General features: G+C 43.2%; 2 protein-coding genes across 2 annotated transcripts in view; both read left to right on the top strand.

Moving 5' to 3' along the window:
* The window catches only part of LOC141054919 (uncharacterized), a 205,864-nt gene that overhangs the window by 192,143 nt on the left and 1,163 nt on the right, over positions 1–12,558 (top strand). The window lies entirely within an intron of this gene.
* LOC141054903 (oocyte zinc finger protein XlCOF8.4-like) overlaps positions 1–12,558 on the top strand; it is a 206,272-nt gene that overhangs the window by 101,404 nt on the left and 92,310 nt on the right. The window lies entirely within an intron of this gene.

Consider the following 12,558-nt stretch of genomic DNA (forward strand, 5'->3'; position numbering starts at 1 on the left):
ATAGAAGAAGCAATGACGAGGGGGAATCAGCCGTGTGTGAGTGCCGGGAAGGAGGAGATTCCGGGAGATGTTTCCACAGGTATGTCATAATGACCGGCGTGTGATGATGATGACCGGTGTGTGATATCGTGTAAAAGTCTCCCGTGCAGTGAGACTGTCCACCTGTCCACATCACAGCAGAAATGTCCGGTGATGGCGCGGCTGCTCCAGTACAGAGTCTGGCGGTGCACCGATGAATAGTGGGGCCGTCTTCATCACACTTTCTTAATGATTTAGAAAGCACATTTTTAATTTTCCTCATGATACATTTTTTAATATTGCTTCCATCCTTTACTTACATATTTTCTTACACAAGTCCCGTGCTGCCCTATAAATGACCTGAGCTTGTGATTCAGACAGAAACTCCGCCGGAAGATTCCCGATATTGAGGCAGATGGAGGCACTGTGGACGCCGTCTGTCCTATGATCTGACGGTTTCTGTCTTTTTAGGCTTGCAAAAAAGCACACTGGACCAGTTTTGTGCACCTCTGAAAAGAAGGATACCACTGAACAGAGTCCACAGTAACTCTGCTGCCTCATTATAGTGAATGGTTCTCTCGGGGATGTCATCTGAATCACATATTTGGTAGATTTAGATGGAAACTCCGATGTAAGTGCTCAGCGTAGAGCCTCGCAGAATAAATAGCATCCAAAAAGCTTTTTACCCCAAAATGCCACCAATTAAAGTTTCTACTCAGCCTACAAAAAACAAGTCCCCACTCAGGTTCCTCATTTCTTAACAGAAATATTGGAGGTGTCCATATTACTGGTAGCACAAAGGCTCTGGAAAAGTGACATGGCTCACACCAATAGAAATCCAGAAAAATCTGTGCTTCCAAGTACCCCTCCTCCTGAGCCCCACAGTGTGCCTAAACCACAGTGTCCACATGTTTGGCATTACTTATAAACCTATATATCAAAGACAACACCCACAGCTGGTACCTCTAGTCAAATAAGCATATGGGAATCAAAAGGACGTTTATAGAGTGTTCAGTGCAAAGGCAATGAAAATCATATGGAGGGAAAGCACTCATAAGAACCAAAGTAATAAAAGTGAACAACTTTATTGCGGTAACAATAAAACATGATGTAAAAGCATAAAGAGAAAATGGCAGGGAAAAGACAGTGGTAAGCCACAATGGTGGATACACGGCATACAAACAGGCAAGGAAAATATTACAGGCAAAATAAAATAATTATTTATATGGAAGTCTGCTCAAAAAGTGCAAAGGAAGGAAGACCCCCGGAAGAAGGCACTAGGGCGAAACGCGTGTTGGGGTGGGTGGAACCACGGTCCTCTCAGGTAATTTCTCAGGCACATATGCACTTTATCCTTACTGTGTTTTGCTCTGCATCTTTTCTCCTATTGTGGCAACTTGCCTCCGGAGATTTTCTTTGTGCCCCTAGTGTATTTGGTACCTTTTGGATATATTTTACATTACTTACACTGGCCAACTTTTTAGCACAATGCATTTGCACTTTTTGAGCAGACTTCCATATAAATAATTATTTTATTTTGCCTGTTATATTTGCCTTGCCTGTTTGTATGCCGTGTATCCACCATTTTGGCTTACCATTGTCTTTTCCCTGACATTTTTTCTTTATGCTTTTACATTGTTTTATTGTCACCTTAATAAAGTTGTTCACTTTTATTATTTTGGTTCTTATTAGTGCTTTTTTTCTCTATGATTTTCATGTTTGGCATTACTGTAGCGAGAAGAGCCCACTTAATTTACGGGGTGCACGTCTCCAGAATCACAAGCTGGGCATAATGTACGAGCGCTACAATGTACCGAGTACTAGAATACTGGGCACTACAACATACTGGGCACTGCAATGTATTGGACACTGCAATGTATTGGACACTGCAATGTATTGGACACTGCAATGTATTGGACACTGCAATGTATTGGACACTGCAACGTACGGGGCACTACAACGTACTGGGCACTACAACGTACTGGGCACTACAACGTACTGAGCACTGCAACGTACTGGGCACTGCAATGGGCACTACAACATACTGGACACTGCAATGTACTGGACACTACAATGTACTGGATGCTACAGTGTACTGGCACTACAATGTATTGGGCACTACAGTGTAATGGGCACTACAATGTTTTGTATGCTACAGTGTACAGGCACTACAACATACCAAGCACTGCAATATATTCGGGCACTATAATGGCAATTTTTTCCGTCCGCCAGAAATGATTACAGGGTTAAATTTCTGGCTGACTTCCTTCCTCCAGGCATGCGCACTCTAAAATGCGCATCCTGCAGCAAAAAAAAACGTTGCATGGTCCGTCCGGGCATGACGGCGGACACAAAAAATTTGGCGGATCCGCAAAAAAACGGATTCAACGGATGGCCATCCGTCAACATCCGCCGGTAATGCAACTCAATGGGGAACAAAACGGATCCTCCAAAAAAAAATGGCGGATCCGTTTTTTTTGTTAAACAGCGGATTTTGATTGATGGTCAAAAACAGAAGTGTGAAACAGGCCTTAGCAGTTCTGTACAGACACATATGGGGTATTGCCACATTCAGTAGAAATTGTGTAACAAATTATGTGGTCATTTTTACCCTTTTTATCCTTGTGAAAATGAAAAATTTGGGGCCAATACAACATTTGGGGGGATTCATTTGTAACCCTTTCGAGAACTTGGAGTTTTTCTTTTTGCATTTCTGTTTTTTGTGCTTTGTCTTCCCAGAGCCATAACTTTTTTATTGTGTTGGTCAATATGTCCATGTGGGGGCTTGTTATTTGCAACATGAGTTTTACTTTTGAACTACATCATTGGTTTTACCATATTGTGTACTGGAAAACTGGAAAAAAAATACAAAGTGTGGTGAAATTTTAAAAAAGGACACTATGATTCTCCAGGTCATTACGAGTTCTCAGACACCAAACATGTCTAGGTCCTTTATATAAGTGGTGAAAAAAAAATGTAAAGTTTGCAACAAAAAAAAAAATTGGGCTGGATGAGGGTAGATATGATCTTTTTATCGCCTGTGATTGCATTTTATTGCAATGTTGCAGCAACCAAAAAAACGTAATTCTGGAGTTTTGATTTTTTTATCGCTGCGCCGTTTACCAATCTGATTAATTTTTTTTTAAATCAGATAAATTTTTATTGCATAACAAAATACAAAACAACAAACATGTTCAATCTGTCAACAGTAGACAAGTTGTAAATTTTCCAACATATTCCCCCCCCCCCCTCTGTAAAGCTCATATACAACTATTTAAATAAAAGTACACAGTAACGCAGCATAGATCTTCTGAGGTCAGCACCTCTCCGCCCAGGGATTCCATATTGTTTCAAAGGTACCAGCCCTTTTGTAACGAATGGAAGCGGAGGCAGAGATGGTGAAGTTCACATTCGTTTTTATTTTTAAAGTGGAACCTCGGGACCACGGTCCGGGGGGCTCCGAAGGGGGCGTGATTAGTGAGCCCCGGGTACCCGTAGTAAAGCCCCTCAGGCAGGGCCAGAATGGAATACCCGGAGGACACAGGTGCTACCTCCAGTTAGACCCTGGACACGTGGCAGCGGGACCAAAAGGGATAACAGTAGTTACAGCAGAGTCCGTAATGAGACGGGTCCTGGATCCGGGTAGTTGGTAAGGAGTCGGTTCCAGTGACCTTCACACAGTCCAGAAATAGCTGTATGGCCTTCAGCCCAGACGGACGAGGCCACCTGAGTACAGCCGATAACTTCTCTGGATCCATTTTTAATCCTGTGAAGGAAACAATGTAACCGAGGAAAGGCAAAGAGGATTGTTCAAAGAGGCACTTTTCAAACTTGGCTTACAGTCTGTTCTCCCTGAGCCTCTGTAAGTCTAGGCGTACTTGCCTCCGGTGTGAGACCAAGTCAGTGGAAAAAATCAAAATGTCGTCCAGGTAGACAACAACACAGGTGTAAGGGTACCGTTACACATAGCGATGCACCAGCGATCCTGACAATGATATGGATCGCTGGTGCATCGCTAAGTGGTCGCTAGTGAGCTGCCACACAGGCAGATCTCACCAGCGACATCGCAGGGGTCGCTACTTACCTGTCTGACGTGGCGATCCTGACGTCCTCCCGCCCGGCTCCACGCGCCGCTCGTCGTCACAGCAGGAAGCGCCGCAGGAGCTGACGACGAGAAATGCTCCAGGACCTTCTCGCGCGACCAGCGATAACCAGCGGGGGAGCCGGTCGGAGGTAAGTATCACATGTAGCGATATCGCTAGCAATATCGCTGCTACGTCACAAAATCGGTGACTTTAGAGTGATATTGCTAGCGATATCGCAGTGTGTAACGGGGGCTTAAAGCAGATCCCTGAAAATGTCATTGACGAACTCCTGGAAAACAGCGGGCCCATTGCTTGGACCAAACGGCATTACCAGGTACTCGTAGTGACCATCACGGGTGTTGAAGGCTGTTTTCCATTCGTCTCCATCCCTGATTCGGATCAAGTTGTAAGCCCCTCTGAGATCCAGCTTGGTGAAGATCTTGGCCCCTCGGAGACGGTCAGACAGTTCTGAAATTTGAGGCAAAGGGTACCTGTTTTTTACCGTGATCTGGTTCAGTCCCCGGTAGTCGATACAGGGCCGCAAGGATCTGTCCTTTTTCTTCACGAAGAAGAAGCCTGCTCCTGCCGGTGATGATGATTTTTGGATAAACCCTCTGTCCAAATTCTCCTGGATGTAGTGCGACATAGCCTGAGTCCCTTATAAAAGAAAACCTCCAAATTAACATCATAAATTCATTACTGTACATGTAACAGTTGTAAAGGGGGAGGAGGACGAATCCAAGAACAGCAACAAATGGTCAAAGTGTAAAGATTTTTATTAAGTGGTAATGCAAAGAACAAATAGCTAAAAAACATGCAAGTACTGGTTAGTCAAAAGTAAGATCAGGACCCAGGGTACCATGTTGCAAGAAATATAAAGATATTGTCAGATAAAGCATAAGACATAATTACAACAGGATGAAAGCGATAAGGACCACCAAAAATTCCTATAAACACGTGTTACTATTCTTATCCCAAAATGGAGACAGATACTGCGTGTGATCGATCGCAATCACACCAATATTTGGTGATATACCTGAGCAGCAAACAATACTGGCAACAGAGGGGTCCCCGGGCCCGCCCCAACGCGCGTTTCGGACACACCTTCTTCAGGGGGCGCTCTAGAAGTGTACAAGCAGGGTTTAAAAAGGCCGAAAACCGGAACTCAAAGCAGGATCCGAAACCGGAAGTCGTCATCCGTCACTATAGGAACGACCATAATAGAACCTCCCATAGTTACACAGGAAGTGCGGGAGGATAAAGTGAAAGCGTTGCCCGGGAGATGACCAGACGCCTACAACGCAGCAGATGAGGAGATGTGACGCCAAAATCACGTGGGGCCCCACGTGATCAAGCGCCCATAGTCCCACAGTGCTGACGTGAGGCGTTCTGACACCGCACAGGCGCAAAGCTGCAATAAGAAAAAAGCCCGACATTTTGTTAGTGGGCAGCAAAAAAGATATATATAAAAGCTATAATAGCAGCAAGATCCATAAAAATACACGCTCACCCGGTCAGACATAGACAAGAGGCTGTAACACCGAAGTGAATGACTGTAGGTTTTAGTAATAACTGTAGGTTTTAGTGAAGACCCACTTAACATAAAGACTATAAAATTGACATCACAATATTATGCTGAAAGTAATATATGCACTGACTGCACAAGTTGGCAATATTGCCAGATTAACATGGCTTCAATATTCAGCAACCTATATACACATGAACCATAATAATAGATATAATTATAGATTATATGGAACCAATATCGATAACCATATTCGGTACAAAAAGGATCAATGTCATAAATGTCATAGATTGCAGAATGGCAAGACCAGTGCACATACAGACATCACACACATATCAAGTGTCACAAAAAGAATTCATCTTGAAGATCCTAAAAATATATCACAATCCTCCGCATACATTATAAGGAAGGAATATTGTTGGACCTCCACTTCATCTGTACAGCCACATGTCCACCCAAAATGGTCATACACGGGACTTCTACCATCCAGCAAATCAGTTGGTTGCCCCAAAAAGTACATTAAAAGCTAAAAAATAAAATAAAAGAACAATAATTAAAAACAAAAAATGACACCAGACCACATGTGGGACTCAAAGTAACAATTATCCGAGGAAAGGGGCAAAAGAGAGACTCTCATTCAACCCGTGAGGATGCACAGTTTTCAGTGTCCAGATCCATCTGGATTCAAGACATGAAAGTCTGGTGGATAATTTCCCTCCCCTTATACTAATATCAATGGTATCAATGCCCTTAAACCGTATCAGACTACTGTCACTACCATGATAGAGCCTAAAGTGACGTGGATGTCATACCTATGTATCTCCTGTGATACTAGATATGTGGTCTATCATGCCACATGTCCGTGTAATCTCGTGTACATAGGTATGACATCACGTCAGTTGAAGGTGCGTGTTCACGAGCATGTTTTGGGCAATGCGGCGTCAGCGGGCCAGGAGGATGCATCCACGCTGAAGACTATTCCACGTCACTTTAGGCTCTATCATGGTAGTGACAGTAGTCATTTGGATGGACATGTGGCTGTACAGATGAAGTGGAGGTCCAACAATATTCCTTCCTTATATTGTATGCGGAGGATTGTGATATATTTTTAGGATCTTCAAGATGAATTCTTTTTGTGACACTTGATATGTGTGTGATGTCTGTATGTGCACTGGTCTTGCCATTCTGCAATCTATGACATTTATGACATTGATCCTTTTTGTACCGAATATGGTTATCGATATTGGTTCCATATAATCTATAATTATATCTATTATTATGGTTCATGTGTATATAGGTTGCTGAATATTGAAGCCATGTTAATCTGGCAATATTGCCAACTTGTGCAGTCAGTGCATATATTACTTTCAGCATAATATTGTGATGTCAATTTTATAGTCTTTATGTTAAGTGGGTCTTCACTAAAACCTACAGTTATTACTAAAACCTACAGTCATTCACTTCGGTGTTACAGCCTCTTGTCTATGTCTGACCGGGTGAGCGTGTATTTTTATGGATCTTGATGCTATTATAGCTTTTATATATATCTTTTTTGCTGCCCACTAACAAAATGTCGGGCTTTTTTCTTATTGCAGCTTTGCGCCTGTGCGGTGTCAGAACGCCTCACGTCAGCAGTGGGACTATGGGCGCTTGATCACGTGGGGCCCCACGTGATTTTGGCGTCACATCTCCTCATCTGCTGCGTTGTAGGCGTCTGGTCATCTCCCGGGCAACGCTTTCACTTTATCCGCCTGCACTTCCTGTGTAACTATGGGAGGTTCTATTATGGTCGTTCCTATAGTGACGGATGACGACTTCCGGTTACGGATCCTGCTTTGAGTTCCGGTTTTCGGCCTTTTTAAACCCTGCTTGTACACTTCTAGAGCGCCCCCTGAAGAAGGTGTGTCCGAAACGCGCGTTGGGGCGGGCCCGGGGACCCCTCTGTTGCCAGTATTGTTTGCTGCTCAGGTATATCACCAAATATTGGTGTGATTGCGATCGATCGCACGCAGTATCTGTCTCCATTTTGGGATAAGAATAGTAACACGTGTTTATAGGAATTTTTGGTGGTCCTTATCGCTTTCATCCTGTTGTAATTATGTCTTATGCTTTATCTGACAATATCTTTATATTTCTTGCAACATGGTACCCTGGGTCCTGATCTTACTTTTGACTAACCGGTACTTGCATGTTTTTTAGCTATTTGTTCTTTGCATTACCACTTAATAAAAATCTTTACACTTTGACCATTTGTTGCTGTTCTTGGATTCGTCCTCCTCCCCCTTTCTTATTGTAATTTAGCAACTGGTCAGTTACATTCCTATGTTATATTTGCACTGGGACATAAATTACAGTCATTGATGACATATTGTTTATTATTTTGTCCCAGATAATGTTTACATTGCTTTGCTACACCTTCGCTGTATGTAACAGTTGTGCCTCGTAAAGTCTCATTCGATAGAGACAACTCTCATGGAACTAGAGAAAAACAAGAGGATGCTTGAGTCCAAGTCTATCTATAGCAATACGAAATTTTATTAGTAAAAAACAGGCATATATAGGGAAACAAGACAGTCATGGCAATTTAATAGGCAATTGATTTTTGCCCGGAGCCCAATGAAAATGACAAATCAGCAGCCAATACATGAAAATAAAAGTAAAGAGCACTCCGGCATTAGAGCAAAGAGAATAAACAAGTGCAGGCAGTAAATAGTAACGGCACTAGAAGGTTTATGCTAAAAATGGTCAATCCCATCATAAATTGCACTTCGCCCTGATAGTGTGACTCCATGGCACTGCAGTGGTAACAACCTCCATTTATGTTAAGTCCAGTATAATATGCCGTTATCTATCAATGCAGTTTGTAAAGGACGGGGCAATAAGCCTCACCGCTGGGCCATTGCTCACACAGTGACTGGTGCAGTGTAAACATAGCAGCAGGCCTCCAGCACTACATATATTGTCTTATTGCACCTAAGCCCATGGAAGGGGGGGAGAGAGAAGTACCATGATGTTAACATACCCATCATGTCCTGGTGCGTGTACCCTAGGGGCGTACGGATCAGCGCCTCTCTCGCATTCGGAGGTTTGTCTCAGCCCAGCCTTGTAGAGCCTGTCTGGAGTCCTATACACTCTATGGAGCACATATAACTGAGACAGTCTGGCCGGTTCACTCAGTGATAACTTGGGTACATATTCCATTATTGTTTCCCATTTATTGTCCTCTAGATCTCCCACCTCTTTCTCCCATTTCTCTTTTGCTTTAATTGGATATCTTTGTAGGAAGGCAAGCAGTAGATCCCTATATACACCTGAAACAACACCCCTCGTTCCCCCTTTTGCACAAAGATAGTTTACCAGAATATCCGCAGGAACCTTCATATTAACTGTTTTACTCTGAGTCCTGTAAGCCTGGTGGAACTGCCTATACTGAAACCTGCAGATCTCCGGCAGTCCATAAACCTCCTGTAGGTTTTCAAAGGGTAACAACTCCTGCCCGTCCTGTACCTGGCCGATGTAGCATATTCCCAAGCCCTTCCAAATTTTAAAGTCCCCCATTTTAACAAACTTCGGTAGATTATTATTTTGCCATATTGGAGAGAAGTCAGTTAGATATTCCACCCCTCTAATCTTCTTAATTTCCTCCCACATCTTAGGAATCAGTAAACAAGTGGGGTAGACCAGACCAACCTTCCTAAAGCATCCTGTTTCCAGGCCCTGGATCAGTGGACTCCTATCTAAAACATGCGCCAAAACCCTTTGTGTTGAACCAGATTAATTATTTTTACATTTTGATAGATCGGGCGATTCTGAATGCAGCTATACTAAATATGTATTTTTGAACTTTTATATATTTTTTTATTTTTTTTTTTTTGCTTTTCACTAACTTCCATAGTCTCTGTGGGAAACTAGAAGCTGCGATCGTCTGATCGCCTGTGCTACACGTAGCAGAGCTAAAGCCTTGCTTTGTGTAGCAGAAATGCTCATCTGCTATGAGGGCTGTCCACAGGGCGGCGCTCATAGCAATCCGACATTGACAACAACAGGGCTCCCCTGCAGACCCCGGGTTGTCATGCTAACCCATTGGTGGGGTTTTTGACGTGCTTCCGGTGCAAGCGTGTTGTCAGATTGACAACGGCATTTAAAGGGAACCTGTCACCTCGTTTTTGAGCTATGAGCTGCAGCCACTGCCTTTCGGGGCTTATCTACAGCATTCTAAAATGCTGTAGATAAGCCCCCGATCTACTCTGAAAGATAATAAAAACAAATTTTTTTATACTCACCCTCGTGGGCGTCACTGGTCTGGGTCCGGCGCCTCCCATCTTCTTGCGATGTCATCTTCCTTGCTTCGTGTCGTGGCTCCTTCGCAAGCGTACTAATCTGCCCTGTTGAGGGCAGAGCCAAGTAGTGCAGTGCGCAGGCACTGGGCCTCTCTGACCTTTCCTGGCGAACCATGACAGGAAGCAAGGAAGATGACATTTATGAAGCTGGGAGGTGCCAGACCCAGGACCTGCGACACCCATCGGACCGGACTTCCCCCGGGTGAGTTTAACAAAACTTGTTTTTCTTATCTTTCAGGTTCGATCGGGGTCTTATCTACAGCATTCCCGAAAGGCAGTGGTTGCAGCTCATAGCTCAAAAACGAGGTGACAGGTTCCCTTTAATATGTTAACAGCCATGGGTGGATCACAATTCCACTGGCCGCTGTTATGGGCACATGTCAGCTGATGAAATCAGCAGACATTTGCCGGATAACAAGCGGGCTCAGCGCCGGAGCTCCCATGGAGTGCGGGGACACGTCCTATGATGTATCTGTATGTCATAAGTCATCAAGGGGTTAATTTTCACAGTCCAATGTCTTAAAATTTTGTGCAGCAAACTGAGGTCAGTTGTGGGGGGGGGGTTTCTACTGTTTAGGTATATCAGGGGCTCGGCAAAAGTGTCATGGCGTCTGCTACCTATTTCAGACAATTTTACACTCCAAATATGCCCAAACCATACTTCTCCCCCACACATGGGGCATCTGCATACTCCGGAGTAAGTGCACAACAGATTGTATGCTCCATTTTCTCCTGTTACCCTTGTGAAAATGCAAACTTTTGGGTTAAAGCAACATTTTTGTGGGAAAAAGTTACATTTTCATTTTTTCCTTCCACATTGCTTTTATTCCTGTGAAGCACCTGAAGGGTTAATAAGCTTATTGAATGTGGTTTTCAGCACTTTGAGAGGTGCAGTTTTTTGAATGGTGTCGCTTTGGGTATTTTCTGTCACATAGGCCCCTCAAAGTCACTTCAGATATGATGTGGTCCCTAAAACAAAAAATTGGTTTTGTAAATTTTGTTGTAAAAATGAGAAATTCCTGATAAATTGTTAAGCCTTATAACTTCCTGACAAAAAAAGTTACAGTATGTTTTATAAATGATGCTGATGTAAAGTAGACATGTGGGAAATGTTATTTCTTAACTATTGTTGGTGGGATAACTATCTGGTTTAAGAGCACCAAAATTTAAAAGTTTGAAAACTGCAAAATACTCAAATTTTTAGTCAAATTTTTGACGTTTTTATAAATTAACACAAATAATAATGACCAAAATTTACCACTAACATGAATTACAATATGTCACAAAAATATTCTTAGAATCAGTGGGATGTGTGGAAGCTCCAGAGTTATTGCCACATAAAGTGACAGCGGTCAGAATTGTAAAATGAGGCTTGACCATTAATTTAGATAATCAAAGTGGCTTGATCCTGAATGGGTTAATGTGCCTTCAGTGCTATTGCAGACGTCTAAAATTTCCTATGATGCCCTCAGGCAAACTAAGGACATGATTACAGTGGCTGGAGCTGGACTGCTCCTGGATGTACGGCCACCTTTGTGATTAGTCAATCTCATTTGTATATGGTACTGAAATATTAAAATTCCATTTTTAATTGCATGGACACTTTTCTACATTAAGGGCATGATAGGAAGCTTGAGAGAGTGAATGGCAATGGTGGTACATTAAAGGGGTAATTGACTGGTTCCTTTAAGTACTGTCTATTTGCTGTATAATCTGTGCCACCTGTCACGACTCTGTTCTTGGGTGTCCCGGGACCAGGGGCTCCTTCCCTGCCCCTAACCATAGGGGGCGCGCTAGCTCGCCCTGTTCTCCGGATTACTTCTCATGGTGAAGATTCCAGGGCCACGTATCTAGCCTTAGCTCCTGTATCCGCCCTCGGTCTGTACCCTTCTCCTCTCTTCCCTGGGTGGGGGTAGTAGTGTACCATAATACAATAACAAGAGTAACCAGGTAATGCGAACAAAGGTAACGGAAAATACCAAACATACAAATGTACTCAAACAACAGAGGAATGCACCAGGTAGTGAAGGATGGGAAATACCAAAGTAGAAGAAAGGGAATTATCACACACTCAAAACCTAGCAGTCACAGATAAATCCACCAAATGTCTTCTCCAGTAACAACCACCAACAACCTCCAGCTATGCAGCATAAGCTACTCTGACATTGAGTGCTAGCCAGGCACCAGATTATATAGGAGATGGGAGCGGATGACAGTGCACAGCTGAGAGCCTAAGTGCTCCAGGAGCTCTCAACAGAGCAGATTAACCCCTGCATTGCTAAAAGAAACTTAAACCGTTTGATATGAAGGTGAAGTGCTTCTAATCAGTGCAGGAATAGGAGAAATCAGATGCTGCAGTCTTCTGGATCCTCTCTGTTGCTGAAAACCCATGAAACCACCCCTGACTTGTGCCATTGTCAACAGTTTATAAGTCGTATTCACATTACCCATCATTGTGCTAATTTTTTGTTATGTAAAAAAAACCAAAGGTATAAACTGGGATCTAGACTGGTGTGCATGCAGCGTGTAAGCGCACAGTCACACTGGCCACTGAACAGAAAAAAAACAAAGACAGAAACATAATGATTGA

This window comes from Dendrobates tinctorius, unplaced genomic scaffold (genome assembly GCF_039654945.1).
Source record: "Dendrobates tinctorius isolate UK_male_01 unplaced genomic scaffold, ASM3965494v1 ptg000180l, whole genome shotgun sequence".
In the NCBI taxonomy this organism is placed as follows: Eukaryota; Metazoa; Chordata; class Amphibia; order Anura; family Dendrobatidae; genus Dendrobates; species Dendrobates tinctorius.